Here is a 19,973-nt window from a genome sequence, read left to right as displayed (position 1 = left end):
TTTACTTTAATCATTAATTTATTGAAAATAAATATATCATTTTAAAATATATTGAATTACTAATTTTTTTATAACTTACTTAAAAATCTATGTTAAAAAAAATGAAATAAAAATAAGGCACAAACTAAAACAATACCTAGTCCAAGTCCAAATTAGAATGAGTCTCCCCTAATAAAAAATGGGGTGAGAGTTTAAAAAAAATTAGCAAATCCAAATAACAATGGGTGTCCCGTAATAAAGAAAAAAAAGTTTCATGAATTAATTATACTGTCAAAACTTAAATAAAAGGAGATATGAATGAGATAAGAAAGATACCTTAGTCCAAGTTATATCGATCCTCCCAAAAGAAAGCTCCATGAATTGGGGTTTGAGGGAAGAAGGGTACCTACTAAGTCCAAATTAAGAAGAAAGCCCCATGAATTGATTTTACCACCCAAACATAATAAAAGGTAGGATGTATCTGGTGCAGAAAGGAGGGATGTATCCGGTGCAAAATGTATTGGTTAGGTGATGTTAAATCGTGTGTGTCTATGCTGTCAAAAGTTATAGATAGGTATCTAACACAACGTGGAGACCCATATGAACACCGGTGCCAAAAGCATTGTATGATCTATCATCTACAGTGAAATTTTTCCAGAAGGAAACAAAATATGCAGTGAAACTTTATGGATAATAAAGCATGATATTTTAAAATTTTATAAAACCTTTAAACTTTTAAAGTCACCAAACACAAGATTTTGCAAGAAGGGAGCCACATACCTCTGGCCTATTCAATTCTCAAGATCAACTCACTGTATCTATAAAATATCTGACAGCAGTAAGATGAACTAGCACCATATAGATGAATAAAATGAGAACAAAAGTTTGATTGGATAATTAAATTTCAACAATAATATAATAAGGATGATGCATTCTGCACCATATTAATAAATGAAATCACAACCAATATCAAGAACAAAATTAATATGTTGGTTTTGCAGGATGATGATCAAGTGAAACTCCAAAGTGAACACATAAAATCCTGATCATGGTCATTGTAGTCCTCCATCCAATTGTTGAAGGAGGCTGCTGGTGGGGGATCAACAGATGATAGCTCCAATGCAGCGTCACAGTCATGGTGAATCTGGTTGAAACTGCCGAAGTCGGGATCGATCCAGGCCGACGAAGAGGAAGTAGCTTGAGAATACTCGTGCCCATCAATGGGTGTGGCGGCAGAAGATTCTTCTTTAGTTTCTGTCCGATCCTTGGAAGCTTCCACTAACAGAGGAGCATTATCAGTGTTTCTATTACTGCATTCTGCAATATTATTGGCATGCCGGACTGCAATATCCTTGATGTTCGCTGGCGTTCTATTGGCCGCAGAGGCTGCTATTATCTGAATCGACCGCGGCGAAATGGCGAGCTGCCGGCCTAGGTCAACATCAAGATCGATAAGTAGGTCAGCCGAATCGGGGAAGTTTAAGGAAGCCGACTTGCCCTTCAGACACAAGAGTGCAGCGTCGTAAGCACGGGCAGCAGCCTCCGGGGTGGAGTATGATCCCAACCAAATACGGGTTTTCTGGGTGGGAGCCCTAATCTCTGAAACCCATGACCCCCAGCGTCTCATTCGCACGCCCTTGAACTGTCTCTTCGACATCGACATCTGATCTTTATTGCGTGCAGATCTAACCATTTTATAACAGATATAAAATCAAGAAAATCAAAACTAACCAGAACTGGATCTGTCTTCAAAAGGTTTTCAAATCCCTTGATTGCCAATATCTCTGAGCAAAAAGTTGTTTCTGCAAAACCTATGAGCCAAGCAGAGAAACTCCATAATATAATGGCTAGACTCCTTATGTAGTTTGTCGTTGGAATGGCAATGAGATGTTGACCGGATCTTGCACGGGTCATTTTGAGGTATTTACATATTCTTTTGGGGTGGGGCTTGTCATCAATGTCTATGAGGTATTAGTTCCTTTAGAGGCTACATATCAAACTTAAGGTTTGTCATTATAAGGACCTATTTTTTGGGATGGGATGGGATGGGATGGGGATAACTATTATTGGTGCATTACTCAAGCATTACATACATTTTATCTCTCGTTGGTTCTCTAGTAGGATATAGTTTCAATTGATTGAGAAGATTTTATGATCACGTTTGTGGTCAAGTATGTTAGGTAGAGGAGATTTAAGGGGGTGTACTATTTCAAGTCTCAAATGGATTGCCATGATTTATGTGTGTTTAGAGTAGTATTATTGCAGCTAAGTACTTACGGTGAGATTTACTTAAGGTTTTAAATTGTGATAAGTTTTGTTAGGGTATTGCATTATAATTGCTAAATATTTTATGAGATTATTTTGTTACTCTAATTATTTTAAATATTAGGATAATTTATTTTCAATAGCCTATGGTTAATATGAAGGCTATTGTAGTGGATATTTTATTTTACAGTTGGTTACAATAGATCTAATAAAATCATATTTAAAAATCTAAAATCTACACTATTAAGGTTTTATCTTTCTTTAGATTATTGGATATATAGATTATTCTAAATCGTATATGCATGTAAATTAAAATTATGCAGAAAATAGAGAATAAGTTAATAAAAACTCACAAACCATGATTTGACACAAGATATAACTCGGGAAACCCTTTTGTGAGAAAATTTAGCTAGAAGATGAGGTCACTCAGCTATCTTTCTTTTATTAGAAAAGGGCTCCAAATAAAAATAAGTAAGCCATATAGCTCATTGACTATTACAGTGCCCTATCTCATAGAGTTAACACTTATCCCTTTAATACATAAACCCCAAATAATTAGGTCATTGTATTTTTTATTTTCTTCTGAGAGCATTTGGTGGTGGTTTTGTTCAAACCTCAAGATTGCGATCCTTATTATATGGGTATGTTATATCCCTTTTCTTTATTAATACCCTTTCCCTAGATCAAGCAAAAAAAATGAAAAGAGAACATTTTCAGAAATCATGTGCAATTTTCCCTTGAAAATTGATTCCCTTATTTGACCTAAGTTAATTCCCAAGTATGATATTAAAAACTAAATCTTTACTATAACTAGTCTTGAATTACTAGTTACCAAAACTATTACTAACATGTGTCCTCGAAATGGAGGGTTGAGCAGGTAAAGTTTTAAACATTTAATTTGTCACCTAAAGATAATAGCAATATTTCAATGTTTGTAAACCTATTAGTCTATGACAAGTACCTAAAAGGAGCTTAATATAATGGAAAATTGAAGAACAGTGGAATTTTAACAAATGAAATATAATTCATCAAAATCCCCATAAAATCCATCAAATTTAAAAAGAAGGGTAGTCTTAAGGTTGTGTTAGTGTGTATTGCAAAGAATCTATTTTCAACAAAAGAACTTATCATCGTCTTTTAGCAAAAGGAAAAGGAAATATAAAATATCAAGAAAGATACGAACCACCTATCCTTCCCTCAAGTGTAATAGGTAATTAGGGATAATAAACAACTTGAGGAAGAATTTAATTATCAATATGTTAAGAATGTTAAACTTATCTTATAAAAACAATTGTTGTTTGGTGAAGTTGATAGACTGTAGGGAGTCAACTCTATTGTTATATTTTTTACTCATCTACTAGAGGATCCAATTAAAGAGCTATAAAATCTAAAGGACAAATCATATCAAATCCACACACTTGTGTCAATATAAATCTAGGAACAAAGGGTTCATCCTTTATTAATGTACAAAATCAAATGGAGAAATTGGTTGAAGATGTAGTGTTGTAGAAGTATTTGGAGGCTAATGGCATGGAAGTTGAAAGTGGATCTAGAAAGATAGAACAAAAACCATAAAAAAAAATGCAAAAAAATAGATGTCTCAAAGTGCATTAACAATAACCAAAACTATCTTGACTAATATGAAGGATAGACATGAATGGAAACTAACTTGTATGAGAATTCCATGGAGCATTTTAAATTGAAAAATAATATAGTTACTATAAAAAGTGTACTATGGGATGCAATCATGAGATAATTTCTTAATATAAGGACATATTTTTTACCATGTGGATTTTGATTCCTTTTATATCCCAGTAAGGAAATATTTAGACAACTTTAAGAAATATATAAAGAACAAGGCTATGATCTTGGGTTATGTGTGAAAGGTAATAAATCCCTATGTTATTGAACACTGGGTAACCCTAGCGTTCAAAGACAAAAAAAATCCATTATGATGGAAAAGCCATGAATTCCCATGTAGTTGGTAACAATTTCATGGATAATACTTCTTACATCGAAGATATATTTTCCTAGTTCTTCCGTATGATGAATTGATATTTCTAAATATTGAGAAAAAATATAAACTACTACAATATACCATGGCCAATGCTATGATTACCAAAGAAAAGAAGAATCTACCAATTGTAAGAAAAATATTGATGCACCTACAAATACCAAGTGATGTAATCACACTTAAAAATCACATGGTCATATCATGTTAGTTCCCTATAATACTTGTGTAGCCCTCTTATTGTTATTGTTAGTGTAACCCCCTTTTTGTTATTTTTGTGTCCATGAAGCCCCCATATTGTTATTGTTGTGCCCTTACATTATTATCGTTATGTAGGCCCTGATTACATTGTGACCCCTTAGACTCCTATATATACAAAGGAGGCCTTGTCATTTGTATCATATATGAATTGTTCATTTATATAATGTAAAGTAGGTTTCCCCCTTGACGAGGATAGTTTTTAATTCATTGATCTATCTATTTGTGAGTTGGTTTCATGACATTTGGAGTGAGAGCTTCAAATTCTAGGGTTTCTCTGCTTGAAACATGCCATTGTGGAATTTTAGTTGTAACTTTCTTTCTATGAAGATTCATATGCTAAATTTGCAACCACATGGATCTGAAATATTGGTGAACTTCATGCTGGAATTCAAGATCTTGGTTCGCTATATTGTCTGAGATATGGTCCGAAAAAGTTAGGTTTTTTTTCATTCTCCATAATTCAGTCTCAAACAAGTGACCTAGGAAAACTCGTCATAAGTTTCGTTTTAAGCATTGGATTTTAATTCTGTAAAAAATTGTTCAAAGTGCACAGACTATAGTTTCTTTTGTAGCAATTTAAGGGTCGAATGTTGAAAAAATGACATGCGCCATCCCATACAACTTCGCTCTACTGAATCCTTCCATAATCAGGTCATTGTGGCATATCTATCATAACAATATATTGAAGAATACAATATTGGAATGAATTGTGGCATTGGAAAGAAGATTCATAGGGCTACCACAAGACCAAATTTCAGATCTTGGAAATGTAAAATTATAGAGATACAACAATCGCAATGTCGAGCTCCAAAAAAGAAAGAAAAATGTGTGTATTTTTTTAATTATGTTTGAAAAATCAGTTTGAAGTGATTCAAGGGGAATGTTGAAACATAGATATAAGTATTTGGTTATAAAATGCCTCCAAAACAAAAGAATCCTACACCCACTAATCCCTCGGAAATATTTACTATGACGCATGAAGAGGAAGAATTGATGCATGATATATCAAATTTACAGGACCAAGTGCAACAAATTTCTCTTTCACAAAGAGAAACCAAAGATGACATGGATGGTTTAAAAACAAACATGGAAGGTTTCAAGGATGGAATGGAAAATAAGGTTGATGGTTTCAAAGCATACATGGAAGGCTTGAAGGATGGAATGGAAAATAAGATGGATGGTTTGAAAGCATACATGGAAGGTTTGAAGGAAGGTTTGAAAAATGTGTTGAAAGAAAGGCTTGCCAGTGGTGACAAGGTAATCCATGAAAATAATTATGAGAACAAAAGGAATATGAATTATGATTTTAGAGACTCCAATGTGGGGTTTAAGAACCACCACATTCCATATAACATATGAGGAATTGTGATGACAAGGATTCGGTAACATGGATACTACAGATGGAGAAATATTTTTATCTTTAGGATGTGCAACCCTCACAAAAGGTATGTATTACATCTTTATATTTAGAACCCAATTAGTTTGTATGGTATAGACGAATATGTTGTCGTCAACCACTTGTCACCTGGTCAATTTTTATGGAGGAAATGATAGCACATTATGAAGATACAAAGAGTAACACCTACTTTAGCCAATTGATAAATCTCAAACAAAAGGGTTCAATGGCAGAGAACATTGAAGACTTCCAAAAAATTGAATATTAGTGTAACCGATATTCCAGAGGAGCATAGGATTGATGTCTTCATAAGGACATTAAAAGATAACATCCAACATGAGTTTCATCTTTGGGAACCTGATTCATTGGAGAAGGAATTCAAGGTGGCAAGAAAATTTGAAAGAAAAATTATGGCAACCACAAAGCCTACCACTCACAACTATAACTATGCAAGTGTTGTTTCTCCTAGTCTTCCACAACCCACAAGGTTGACACCACAACAATTGGAGGAAAAAAGAGAAAAATGGATTTCTTACAACTGTGATAGAAAATATACTAAAGGCCATAATGTTGGTAATATTGTCATTGATGGCAAAGGAAAAACAACCAAAAGAATATAAAGGAGCAAAAAGCAACAAAATATGAGATGAAAAGGAGCAGTAGCAAGGAATAATGAAGGAGAAGAAATAGGAAAAGGAGCAACAAAAAGGTACAAGGAAGGAGCAACAAAGGCAAAGGAGAAGCAACAAGGAACAATGAAGGAGCAACAATGGGTAAAGAGAAACAACAAGGAAATGTATACACTAATGAATAAGATCATCAATGCAAAGGAGTAGAATAAGGAGGACGAGTTGAGATAAATTGAAATGTTTTGATAATGTTGCAAAGATTGCTACGTTGAATAATTTGTTGTGATGTGAAATTGTTGATTGAGTTGAATTGTTGTGATGCAAAAGCAAGACTCCAAGGCAAATGCAAAGATTTTTCAAAGATTGTTGTGATGCATTAATGATAAATATTGTTATTTTATGTTCGCATTAGGTTGACAAATTTAATCGTTACATGTGGGTGAAATTAATATTGGACGGATTATTTATTTTTGTGTTCTAATATTCAAGATGTGAAGATTTTGGAAATGAATGAATGGAAGGCAAAGAGTAAAGCCTATTCACTTCATATTCTTATGTGGGATACAAATAGACAGAAAAATATCTTTATAAAAGATGTGATTTTGGAAGGCATTAGAGGGTTAGAGAGTGGGAGAATGAGTGAAAGTTGATTGAGGTATTATGCATTAGTTACATGGCATATATGAAGCTAATGTGAAGTATATTTGAAGGAACTAAGAGGTGGAAATGAAGATGGAGATATGCAGAGTTTATGACCAGGTAAACCAACACATTGTTGTTCCTTGTTTGCATCAGGGGATTATAGTCTCCTTTCAAGTAATGGCTTGATAAACATCAGGTTGGAGCTTTTGGGGTAGGAGCCTCCTCTGGGTTGTAGCCTACGGAAAACATGTGGGATTTGGAGCTTCCTTGCATGTTGCGAATTACAGAAAATTGAGGTAGCAGCCTATTGTAGGTTGGAGCCTACAGAAAATCATATGTGATAAGGAGTAGGAGCTTTCCTTGCATAAAAATAATAATAAAATCATGGTTTTCTTCCTTTATGGGTTTCCACATATATCTGGTTTCAATTGTGTTCTTGTGATGTTTTGGTTTTCTTATTACTTATTGTTCACATATTCAATCTGTTGGTAATTATTTTCTAAGTGTAGTGTTTCAGTTAATGAGTTTAAAGAAAATAGTTTTAATGTCCATTAATATGATAAATAGATTCACTCCCCCTCTCAGTTTAGTCAATTTTTCATCAATTGGTATTAGAGTCAGTTCCTTCTGTATAATCCTAACAGCTTGAAGGTAGATCTGGTTGAGTCATGGACTATCAAAGTGTACCTGTGTTCAGTGTAGAAAACTTTCATGAATGGAGAGATAAGGTAAAATCTGAATTGATATCTTATAGATCTGGTGTATCGAAACTAGTATGTGATGGCTACTGCAAAGATTCTCCATCTTTGCAAGAACAATAGTGGAATGTTAAAGTAAAATGTGTCATGTATAACAATATTCATAAAAAGGATCTTGATACAATCATAGATTTAACTTCTGCAAAAGAAATCTAGGATAGATTAGAGCTCATGCATGGAGAGGCTAGTAGCAGCAGTATAAAGAAAGAAAAGAGAAAGAATAATGACAAAAAACCTTGAGAAAAAGGAAATTGTTCAGTTAAATTAAACCTCTACCTATGTGAATGTACCTGACCCTCATGAAGAAAATACATATGAAAATAAAGCTAGGCTTGACTTGTCATTGACTAGTATTGAAAGATTGAAGAATGAAAACAAAGATCTGGAGAAACTTGTGCAGATATGTGATGAGAGAGAGCATGAGTACAGGGAGGAATTTATCAGCTTGAAGACACAACTTGAAGAAGAAAGGAGACTAGAAGAGGTGATGAATAGTAAATTCAAGGAGGGAGACCTACAGTGTAAAATATTAGAAACTGAGATTGATTCAACTAGAGTAGAGTTAGATAAAAAGAACATGTTGTGTAAGCAACTAGAAGAGGAGGTTGTCTCTATGAAACGCTTAGAAAAGTGTAGTATATCAAAGGAAGCCATAAAATATAATGAAGAAAAATATAAAAATACTTATAGAAGAAGAGTCCAGCGGCAACATGTTTTGTAAAGAAACAAATAAAGACAAGAAGCAACATCAAGAACCAAAAAATAAGGCAAAGAAATGGTCATTTACAAGAAGGTAATTTTCTCCTAGAGATGAATTGAAAACATTTGGAAAATGTCATAGGAGAGAATATATCTCATGCTTTCATTCCCATGAACCTCAACACATAGCAACAGACTGTAAGAACAATAATATCAAGACTATTTAACAAAACAAGTAGTAAACAAGAAGGTACTATCCAACAAGTAGTAGCAGGCAGGTTACATATTCCACTGTGACGAGATGATCGATTGTGGGGTGTAGGTGGTGATAATCACCCCGGGGTATGTGCGCCCTTGATGGGCACTCCAAGACCCGCCAACGCTCATTCAGAGAAAACCCAGGACAGGCACCAAAGGAGAACATCAACAACTAGGTACATAAACTATTTCTATGGTTATTGTTATATGTGAAATGAATTTGGACATAAATCATTTTAATTCAAAGTGTATGTAAAGATAAGTATGAACTCAAGCAAGAGCACACAATTTCTTGCATTTCTTTGGCAACACAAAATGTTATGTACGTAGAACTCTTGGCCACAAAGCCAAAGATTGCATGTTGAAAAATAATCTAAAGGATTTAAAAAAATGATGAAAGATAATCAAATCAGACCAAACACTAGATCAAAAGGAAATGCAGAGAGTAGAAAGAAATCTAATCAAGTGTGGAAGATGAAGAATAAAGAACAACTAGTGACCTAGCTTGATCTCAGGGGGAGTTTCTCAAGAAAGAAAAAGTTGAATCCATTGAATGTTTTAGCAACGCCATCTCAAGGGGAGAACAATTCCATTAATACTCACTAGAGACATGAAAAAAAAGGTAGGTGAAAATCTAAGTAGGGCCAAAGCAACCAAAGAGAGTTGAATTCATTGTTAAGACCGTTGCAATGAAGATGGAGAATAAATACAACTTAAAAGGGAAGTACAATTTCTACCAGTAATGTTACCTTCTATACAGTGAGAGGTATTTGCAAATATGCAAGATCTCGTTGGAAAAAATAAATAAATAAATATTCACATTGTATCAGTTTTCTTATACGACTCATGACTAAGAACTCTACAGAAGTGGAAAGAAGAAAAGATGAGCAGTGTTGATGCTATGGAGTTGGAGCAAGGGGGATATTATTTATGCAAGTTTCTTAAGTTGACAAAGGAGTTGGAAAGAGATTTAAATGATAAGTTTGAGGATCATGTAAATGAGTACATGGAGGATTATAAAACTATGTGCAAACTATGCAACCAAAAGTCCTCTTACAACTGCCCTCACCAAGTCTATGATAAATAGAAGGAATTGATTGAAAATGAATTTCTGAAGAAAGGGGACAAGGTTCTTAGTTCAAATATATATCATAAATACCATCGAAACTAGTAGGAAAGAATTAAAAGGAATTGATTTGAATGTTAATAAAGGTAGGTGTTGGTACAAAATTGAAACAAAGAAAAGGCATGAAAGCAACAGGAATTTGTAAAACAAGCAGAGTTATTGCCTACTCCCATTGTCAAATATGAGGTCCCCGTGAATGATGACCAGGGTGTTGCTACAAGTTAGTGCTCTACATTCAAATGATATAATGAATGCAGATGAAAACTATGAAATGAATGTAGACAAGACTTTAGCGTGCAACAAAGAAAAGACCATAGCAACCCAGATATGTATTTGGAGCAATATCACGTTGTGCATCCTTGATCTATTCATAGATGGTGAATGTTGATATCATTAGAATGGATCGATTTGATGAGCCAAAGGAGGAGAAAGTGGTGCCCCTGAATACTTTGGTTGAAAGGAATAACAGCATGAAGAGAAATGTGGAGTATCTAGTCTCTTGTCCCTTAATATCCATTGATTTCGATAATGATAGCAAGTTATTCCTTTGTGTGAATAAGTAGGTAATTCATATTCGATATTTGGTGGGCTCCAGTATTGTAGAAATAATGCTACAACTCCTGGAGCTTCCTTCTCTAATTTTATCAACCCGGTAGTTCGTAACAAACTTGGAAGCGACGGTGCTGTATGCACAAGTACTAGCTCTTGTCGCAGCTGTCACTTGGTCAACTGGCACAAGTCCGCTAGGGCTCAAGCCAACTTCTATATGTTCTCAGAAGAAGCTTTCTAAATGATGAACGAAGGCTATCTCAAAGGAAATTAACCTACTTTGCAAGAATGAACTGAAAGCCAACAAAGCATGGAAACCCTAGTAAACCCTAATCTAACTAGCTTAATCCTTATTATGCAGTGGTGGGAATGCAACTTCCAGAAATGATGCCATTACTTCTAGTGAGATGAGATGCATGAATTTAAACTACTTCCATTGAAGAGAACACGTTTTTGTATTTTTGCTCAAGTGGGTGGAGTTATTATGATTGTGCTTCTTACTGGGTCTTGACTGTGCAGGGGTAGTTCAAAGGGGAGGAAGGCTTGGGAAAGGTCAGCAGGACTCTGAGAGGTTCCAGGGGATCCCTAACATCATTCCACAAAAGTTCACAATGTTCAGGTGCTTGGCAACTGTGTTTGCAGGCTTCTACAGGATGTCTGCAGGGGATCCTACAGGAAGCTCAGGATTTCTACAGGAAGTCTGCTAACTTCTACAGGATGTTCTGCAGTCGGAGTTTTGGGTGATGGAGGAGTGAAGGAGCTGTATGGGTGGATAGGTAAGATGAAAGGGGAGCTTGAGATGGCCTATGGACAGAGAGATGAGATGGGGAAGGTGTGTGTAAAGCTGGTTGGTCGATAGAAGGGTAGAGGCAATGGAAGGCCGAAAAGATTGAGCAACGTGGACAGTAGAAGGGTTGGAAGGCAAATGAGCTGAATAGAGGATGAGTAGGTGGCTTAGGCATGGTTTAGAAGGATAAGAACATGATGAAGTGGTGATGCGCAGTGTAAATGAAACAAATCACCCTTATCTTGCATGTAATACGAAAGTTCACCAACCTATTCTAACTGTTTTATTAGGAATCAAAGAACAACAACGTAAGTTGAAGGGAAACCGTGCATGATGCTGAACCAATGAGTCATTACTCAAGATATAATCGTATGGACAACTCTTCAACCGAAAACATTACATCAATACTGCATGCATATGTTAAAAAAGTGTTTTTGGCAGTTGGCACGGTCTACACTTCCGGTCCCCAAACAGAGGTGAAAGTGAGCATGCATTCAACCTTTTTTGAACTCAACGTAACGTAACTTCAATCTCCCTACGCTAATTCTGAACTACTGAAACAACTGCATTCATGAAACTAACCTACATAACCAAACCGAAACAGTCAACTCAGCAAACTGTGTTTTCCAAGTGCATGTAAAGGAAAGAAATGCAATGATAAAAGAAAGACAAGTAACAATACAAAGAAAAGGAGGTTTATTGCTCTCAAGTTGGGCCCTAACCTGAGAGCTATAGCTCCTCTAAGAACTCAGAATTGAATCCAAATCTGCCTGCCTTTTATTAAAAGATCATAATCATGAGTCTAACAACATGCCAAAATTGGCTTACAAAGAGCAAAAACAGAGCTACAGCTCGTGATTCAAAATCTACAACAAAAGTTCAAGAGTCTTTATCGAAGGGTATAGCCTCAATATTTATACATGATGAGGGCCAAGCTGGCCTCCTCAATTAGTGGGGCTTGGTTGTCCAACTAAAAGTAAACTGTTGTTCCTATAGAATCCGTTGGCTGCCTTCTAGCTCGGTGGTGATAGTTGTTGGAGCTCGGAGTTGGGGTGGAGATCACGAGGAAGGTCATTCAAGGCTGTGGACAACCTCCCTATAAACCCGCAATGCCACCTTGGCTGTCTCCTTGTCTCCATTTGCGTGGTCTTTGCTCCATTTAATGTCAAAAAACCTGAAATCATCATGTATTAGCCACATAGGCATAATGACTGCCCTTCTTCCTACAAATAACACGAAGATACTAAGAAATGATGCATAAGTGATAAAAAATGAAGGGTTGAGCAAGGTAAGTAGGCCAAATGAGCCCAAATTGTTACCAAAAATTGGGGCTCATCATCACCCCCCAGCTAAAATATTTGCTCATCCTTGAGCAACTAGTCCAACTCTTCATCCTTCATTGCCTTTACTGCTACCCTTACATCCCAAGCCTCTGTAGTAGTGTCCTCCTTGCTGATATGAAACTCAGCCCTTCTGTTTACCTCTTCCCACTATTCATTATCGTCTGTCTCTGTGCTGCCTTCCATCAATCCTAGCAGCAGTGGTGGGCTGAGTTTAAGGCCAATCCAGCTGGCCTGGAGGTTTTGCATGGATTTCTTATAGAGGGCTACATGTACCAGAGCTTCCCTCATCCGAGTTAGGGTATGGTACTCTCGGATTTTCAGACTGTGTGCCAATGTATTCCATCTGCATGTGCATGCTTGGACAGCGTTGTCTCCTAACAGTCTCTCCATGTCCTCAAAATGGGCTATGGATTGGGCCTGTTGATCCATATATTTTAATGAAGCTTGAGGGTCAGTGGACAAATGTTGGTGTGCCGAGATTAGTGCAACTGGATCTCCTGGTTCTGGTATGATGAGCAATGGCTCGTTCAGCTCTCGGTTCATGATTTCTTTGGCTTCTGCTGCCCTTTTGTCCTCATGGTTCAGCCATGAGGCAAATGCCATTAATTGCATATCTCCCAAGGCAGTATTGGGATCCCATGAGACTACATTAGGCAGGGCCAGATTATGGAGGTAGAACTCCGCTAATTTGGCCCTATCCTCTGATGAGCTAGTACTGCAAACTTCAGTGAATTGCTGCGGGTCTTGGAGCTGAGAGATACCTCTTTGCGCCAAGGTATTGATTTGGAATTGCAGCCATTGGTCTTTCAAGTACAAGCCATAGGATTTGGCTGGCTGTCTGCATTGGATAGCATCCATGGCCCAGCTGGCCATGCAGGCCAATTGTGCCTCTTTCTGCTGCAGCTGTTCTCTGAGAGCTTGCACCTCAATTTGTGCTTGCTGTTCTGCTTCCTGTAGAAGTGTGGTTGGCTCCCCAAGACCGGTGTTCAGTTCCTTTTTTCCTTGCTGTTCCTCTGTGGTGTCCTTGGAGGATGTACCTATCCCTGCCCTCAGCTCCTGTAGCTGCAATCTCAGCTTCTGGTTTTCTTCCTGTAGGAACACGCGTTGGCAATTTGCCACGTGTTTAGCCATGTACAATTCACTTCTGGCCTCCTTGAGCTGCTCCTGTAAGGGATCTATGTCCACCACACCCTTTGACTTGCCTATTTTCATCCACGTGTGTGTACGGACTCTTTCTTCCTCTAATGCAAAAAATAGTGGCACAATAAATTTCTGAGGTATAATTTTGCCAGCCTCTAGAAAGTTGTAATATGAACTCAGACTTGGCTAAGGGCTGGGCTCTGGTATATGCTCTTTCTCCACTTCTTTTGGTGGCTCTACTTCACCCTCCCTTGGTGGTGATAAGGGTGCTTCTCCTTCCATTCTCTCAGTTTCTTTAAGCCTGGCTAAGGTTTCATGTAGAGCATCTTCAGCATCCTGTAGCCGAGCTTTTTTAGTCAGCTGTTCTAACTTTTCTTGCCACGTAGTTTTCTTCAGGCTCCCCCTCTCATAGGTGACTGATATCCTCGAGGGGGACCTTTCCTTGGGCGAAGTAGGGGCATCTTCAATGATGATCGGGCTGCTGGACGGAGGCTGTGGCTTGCCCGTCTTTATTCTCACACTTCTTCGAGCTTTAAAGTATAGAGGGGTCTCCCTCTTTCTCTTCTCCTTTGGCTTAGGAGGTGTGCTGAGGGCGGCCAGCACAGCTGCTGCCTCCCTTTCACGAATGTCAGCTTTCTTCTCCTTGGGTTTCACTTTTTCGGGGCTTCCTGTAGAAGACCCTGTTTTAGTCAATTTCGGGCTTCCTGTAGAAGACCCTTTTTCAGTAATTTTCGGGCTTCCTGTAGAAGCCGGTTTCGGCTTTCCTGTAGAAACAGGTGTCGCCGCCTTGGTTTGCTTTGCTGCATGAGTTTTGCTTTTTGACTTGGTTGCGGTCGCTGTCGAGGCACTCTTGCTGATGTGGACCTTCTCAGCCTTGTCCACTCTGCCTTGCAACCTTTTCTCTCTTGCTGTCAAGATGGGTGTGTCCTCTTTCTCCTTGTCACCCTTTTTCTCTTGTTTCTTCTCTTGCTTTTTCTTCTACTCTGTGGTCGGGGTCTTTTGGCTTTTTTCTTTCTTCACTGCGGGCACTGACCCTTTCTCCTCACTGCTAGATGAACCGAGCTCTTCGGTCAGCATCTTTATATCCCCATCCTTTGTCAAATTCCTGAAGGCTTCCCATGAGAGAGGAACCTTGTATGTGTGGAGTGCATCCTCCACGAGGAGTTTGATCAGTCCATGGTGGGCTACTTGGTCTGGTGTGCCTTCTTTCAACTTGGTTGCACACTCAATCAGAGACTGTAGTAGAAAGTAAGGGAGACTGAGTTTGTTTTCTACAGGTAGATCCATCTGGTGCCGTAATTCAGTGAGCAACCGAAAATGATACCCATATACAATGCTAAAACGGCCTTCGCAGGTGATGTACTTCATAATTTGCAGGCTAACTTCATTCCACGGTGGCAGTAAACTGGTTCTACGAACCCCATTTTTGTCTTCTGAGAATTCCTCCTCTGGTGGAAAGAATTATTTCTTAGCCTGTTGGACCAACTTCCTTTCTTCTTTATACCATGGTAATCCCATTGGGAGCTCCGTAACTCGGCTGATGAATTGTGGGGTGAGTTTGAGGCTCAAACCCTTGAAGTTAACGGTGGCCAACGTTTTAGATTTCGGCCTCAGAGCTTGCAAAAACTCCTCTGCCACTTCATCGTCATAGCCCTGCAATTTGTCACAGAAGGATATCCATTGCGCTCGTGTGAAGAGCTCCACCACCTCAGGATTTTCTCTTAACTTCGTTGAATCAGTGGGTTCCCTTCTGGTGAACCCACCCGGCATGGTGGAAAACTGTTGCGTTAGCTGGAGGTGGCAAATGCGGAAGAAATTTGGTCTACTGGGACAGAGCGTAGGATTACGCCTCTGTCAGGCACATAATTCACAAAGCTTATCCCCTGAGAACCTTAACACAGCTAATTACACTGACATCCTGTAGGACGACAGTTCATGCATGGCAGACAACATTTGCAACAATTTTCTACGACCAGACTGTAGACGACGATTCTGCCACCTTCAAAAACCAATTGCATGGAGAGTTCAGGCTTACCTTTTTAATCTGCCACCTTTTGACGTGAGGAACCCGACTTCCTGTAGAAACAGCTTTCCTGTAGGAGCAGCGCGCGATTTCCGGGGGATACTGCAGTGGGTCTGCGCTCTTGGTGTTGCTTCACAGGCGTTCTGATGGCCAAAGACTCGGAGTATCGAGCTGCAGAGGGATCCGGATGATCACTCGAGTCTCAAACGGTGAATGATAAATGCATGGGGTGGCAATCTAGCCGATTAGATTTGAATCGGCGGAATCCGTGGTGCGGGGGTGAGTTGTCCCTGCCGGACCGTTGGACGACGTCATCCCATCATTTGCCTGCGAGTTCCCTTACTGCCGCATCATTCCCCGCAGATCCGCCGCCGTCTCTTCTGTTAAACTCGTTTTTTTCGACGGGATTGCTCTCACGTGTGTACTGCCCGTTTCTTTTGCCACGACCGCCACCCAAACATACGACTAGACCATTAACTGATCGACGTGGCCAGTCGAATGGCCATACAACCGCTCAACGCATTCACTTCACACTTGCAAACATTTTCAAAGTAAAATTCGTGCAATTCGACGGAAGAAAGGGTCGAGACACTTACCTGTGCGGCCGCAACGTGATTTTTCAGTTCTTGGACGATGATGAGTGGATTGATTTGCTGTTGGTGGATTTGCACAGGCCCGGAGGTTCATATTCACAGGTTGCTGACGATGGATTTGATGCTTCGGCTGCATGCGCCCGCATTTTCATTGTATATGGCAAGCGCTGTGAATGGTGTGCACTCTAGTGGGCTTAACTGTTACGGGACTCCTGCGGGATGTCGTGTAACAGTTTTTTCCTCCTCGGGTGCATGCTGCACGATGAAGGCAATGGCCCCACAATCACGCTCCCATAGCTCATGGATGGCTGGGATGGATATGGTATGACATCTCAGCGTTTTTTTCATCTCAAAAATTGCTTTTCTCTTGATAACTCAATGATCTTCTTTGATGGTGCAGGTAACTTCATTGCATGTCGACAGGGATGGTAGAAGGAGGTGACAACAGTGTATAAGGGTGACAACAGTAGCTTGCATGCGTCCAAACCGATCCTTGGTCATTAGATCTCCTCATAAAATGAATTCTGGGCCGTCCCGAACTTCTACAGGAAGTTTCGTGTAGAAATACAGAACTTCCTGTAGAAAGTTTGCGTTTCCTGTAGAAAGTCTGCACCTTCCTGTAGAAAGTCTGCATCTTCCTGTAGAAGACTCAAGCCGTGATGAAATTGTGCACATACCTTGGAGAAAATGAGTATTCTTGGAGGAGGTGCTGGTGAGGTCTCCTGGCAGCATGATAAGTATCTTTGGCTTTGCGTTAAAAGACCTCCTCTCCTTCATAGAACACCTGCAACTTGCATGCATTTTCACATTATAAACTTGTTGTCCCTATCTTTTTGCTTATTGTTTTTTTTCTTTTCTCTTTTCTTTTTTTCTTTTTTTTTTTTGAAAAAAATAGCAGGGGCGCCTCAATGAGGTTTTCACCCTTGCCATCTGCCTTAAGCGCCTCAGAGAGGTTTTCACTCAAGGATCTTTTTCAAATCTCTTTTTTTTTTTTTTTGAAAGATAATAGGGGCGCCTCAATGAGGTTTTCACCCCTACCACCTGCCTTGGGAGCCTCAGAGAGGTTTTCACCCAAGGATCTTTATTATTATTATTATTAGTTTTTTTAGATCTTTCAGGGTATTCCCAAAGCAGAGGCAGAACCCTTCTCTATGACCAACACTGATTTCTCCATAGTTTTGATGAACTCTTGTCTTGAGAGAGGTTTCCTGTAGATCTTCAATCGATGCCCATTGACAAGCATGGGGATGGCTTCCTCATCAATGGTTCGAATAAGAACAGATTCATTGTCATGGCATTTTTCCACTGCATATGGTCCTAGCCATCTGGTTCTCAGCTTCCCCTTGAAATCTTTGTACCTGGAGTCATACAACAAGGCCCAATCTCCCGGCTGGAATTGCTTTTCATGGAGGTGTTGGTCATGCCACACCTTTCTCTGAAGTTGAACCACTTCTGAGTGAAGGAGGGCCTGCATCCGATGCTCGTCCAGTCCATTCAGCTGCAATAACCTTTCTTGTTGTGCATGGCTGAGATCTAGGTCCAGCTGAGCTGCCATCCTCAAAGTGTTGTATTCAAATTCAATGGACAACAAAGCTTTCTTCCCATAGACTAGCTCATAAGGTGTGAAGCCGGTGGTGGTCTTCCAGGTGGTGTTGTAAGCCCATGTGGCCTCAACCAGGCGATCTGCCCAATCTTTCCTACTGCTGCTCACCACCTTAGTCAAAATCCCTTCCAATGATCTATTGGTGACTTCCACTTGCCCATTTTCCTGTGGATGATAGGGGGTGGAAGTCCTATGCTTGATCTTGTGGTGAGCTAGCAGGTCTTCAATCAAGTTGGATGTGAACTGGCTCCCTTGATCGGTGACCAGCTCTCTTGGGTAGCCAAATTTGTAGAAGATGTTCTCCCTTAAGAACTCAGCCACCTTTTCTTCTGTTGCTGCCTTGATTGCTTTAGTCTCTGCCCACTTTGTCAGGTAGTCAGTGCACACAATGATGTAAGACCTTTGCCTCGAAGGAGGGTTGATTGGACCCACAAAATCCATACCCCACTTCTCAAATGGCTCAAGAGTCACTTGGGGTTGGAGAGGCATCTCATCCCTTGGAGTCGGTTTCCCCATTCTTTGGCATCGGTCACATTGGCTGATATATCTTCTGACATCTTGATGATGTGTGGGCCAATAGTAGCCTACCTGCAGGATTTTGAAGGCAGTCCTCTTGGCTGCAAAATGTCCTCCACAAGGCCCATCATGACAGGTGAGGAGGATATCAAAGACTTCCTCCTCCCTTACACAACGCCTTAAGATCTGATCAGGGCCAAGCTTGAACAGATTGCCCCCGATCCAAGTAAATGAGGCACTTTTTCTGATGATTCTGCTCTTCTCTCTTGAAGATAGGTGCGGCGGGAACTATGCTGAAACAAGGTAGTTTGCTATATCAGCAAACCATGGAGAGAGTACTGAGATAGCAAACAGATGTTCATCGGGCATCTGGTCATCCACTGTTCCCTCCTCATCTGCAGACAAATCCAATCTAGATAAAAAGTCAGCAACAACATTTTCTTTACCTGGTTTGTCAACAATGGTCAAATCAAACTGCTGCAACAAAAGTAACCATCTAATAATACGAGCATTCACATCTGGTTTATTCATTAAATATCTAATTGCAGCATGATCTATATGTACAAAGGTTTGATAGCCAGTGATATAATGTCAGAACTTGTTCAATGCATGGACCACAGCCAAGAATTCTTTCTCGGTTACAGTGTAATTCAGTTCAGCTTTGGACAAGTTTTTGCTAACAAAGTAAATGGCATATGGAAGTTTTTGTTCAACTTGTCCTAAAGCTGCCCCTATGGCTTTGTTCAAGGCATCAGTGTGGATGTGGAAAGGTAGGGCCCAGTTTGGACCTCTCAAAATTGGGGCTGACACCAACTTGTCCTTTAATTCATTCAAAGCCCTCTGACAATCGTCAGTCCATTTAAACTCCACATATTTTGCCAACAGGCAAAACAATGGTGAGGCTAGCTTGCTGAAGTCTTTAATAAATCTTCGGTAATACCCTGCGAATCCTAAGAAACTCCGGACATCCCTTACCTTTTGGGGAGGTGGAACCTTCTTGATGAGAGCAATTTTGTTAGGATCCACCTGTAACCCTTGGCAAGAAATGGTATGGCCCAGCACGGTCCCTTCAGTCATCAGGAATTCACATTTTTCAGGACTAAGGGACAGGTTCATCTCAATGCATTTGGTTAGGACCTTTCCCAGATTGGACAATGCTTCCTGGAATTTGGACCCATAAGGAGTGAAGTCATCCATATAGATTTCCACCGCATCATGGACCAGCTCCGAGAAGATGCTCAAGACAGCTCTCTGGAAGGTAGCAGGAGCATTGCATAGCCCAAAGGGAAGGACTCGGTAGGCAAAGGTACCCCAAGGACAAGTGAAGGTGGTCTTATCTTGGTCTTCCGGGCTGATTTGGATTTGGTTGTACCCGCTAAACCCATCCAGGAAAGA

This window comes from Pinus tabuliformis, chromosome 7 (assembly GCF_031772625.1).
Source record: "Pinus tabuliformis cultivar Carrire ecotype Pingquan chromosome 7, CPIR1, whole genome shotgun sequence".
Classification (NCBI taxonomy): Eukaryota; Viridiplantae; Streptophyta; class Pinopsida; order Pinales; family Pinaceae; genus Pinus; species Pinus tabuliformis.
This window is presented reverse-complemented; position numbering follows the sequence as displayed.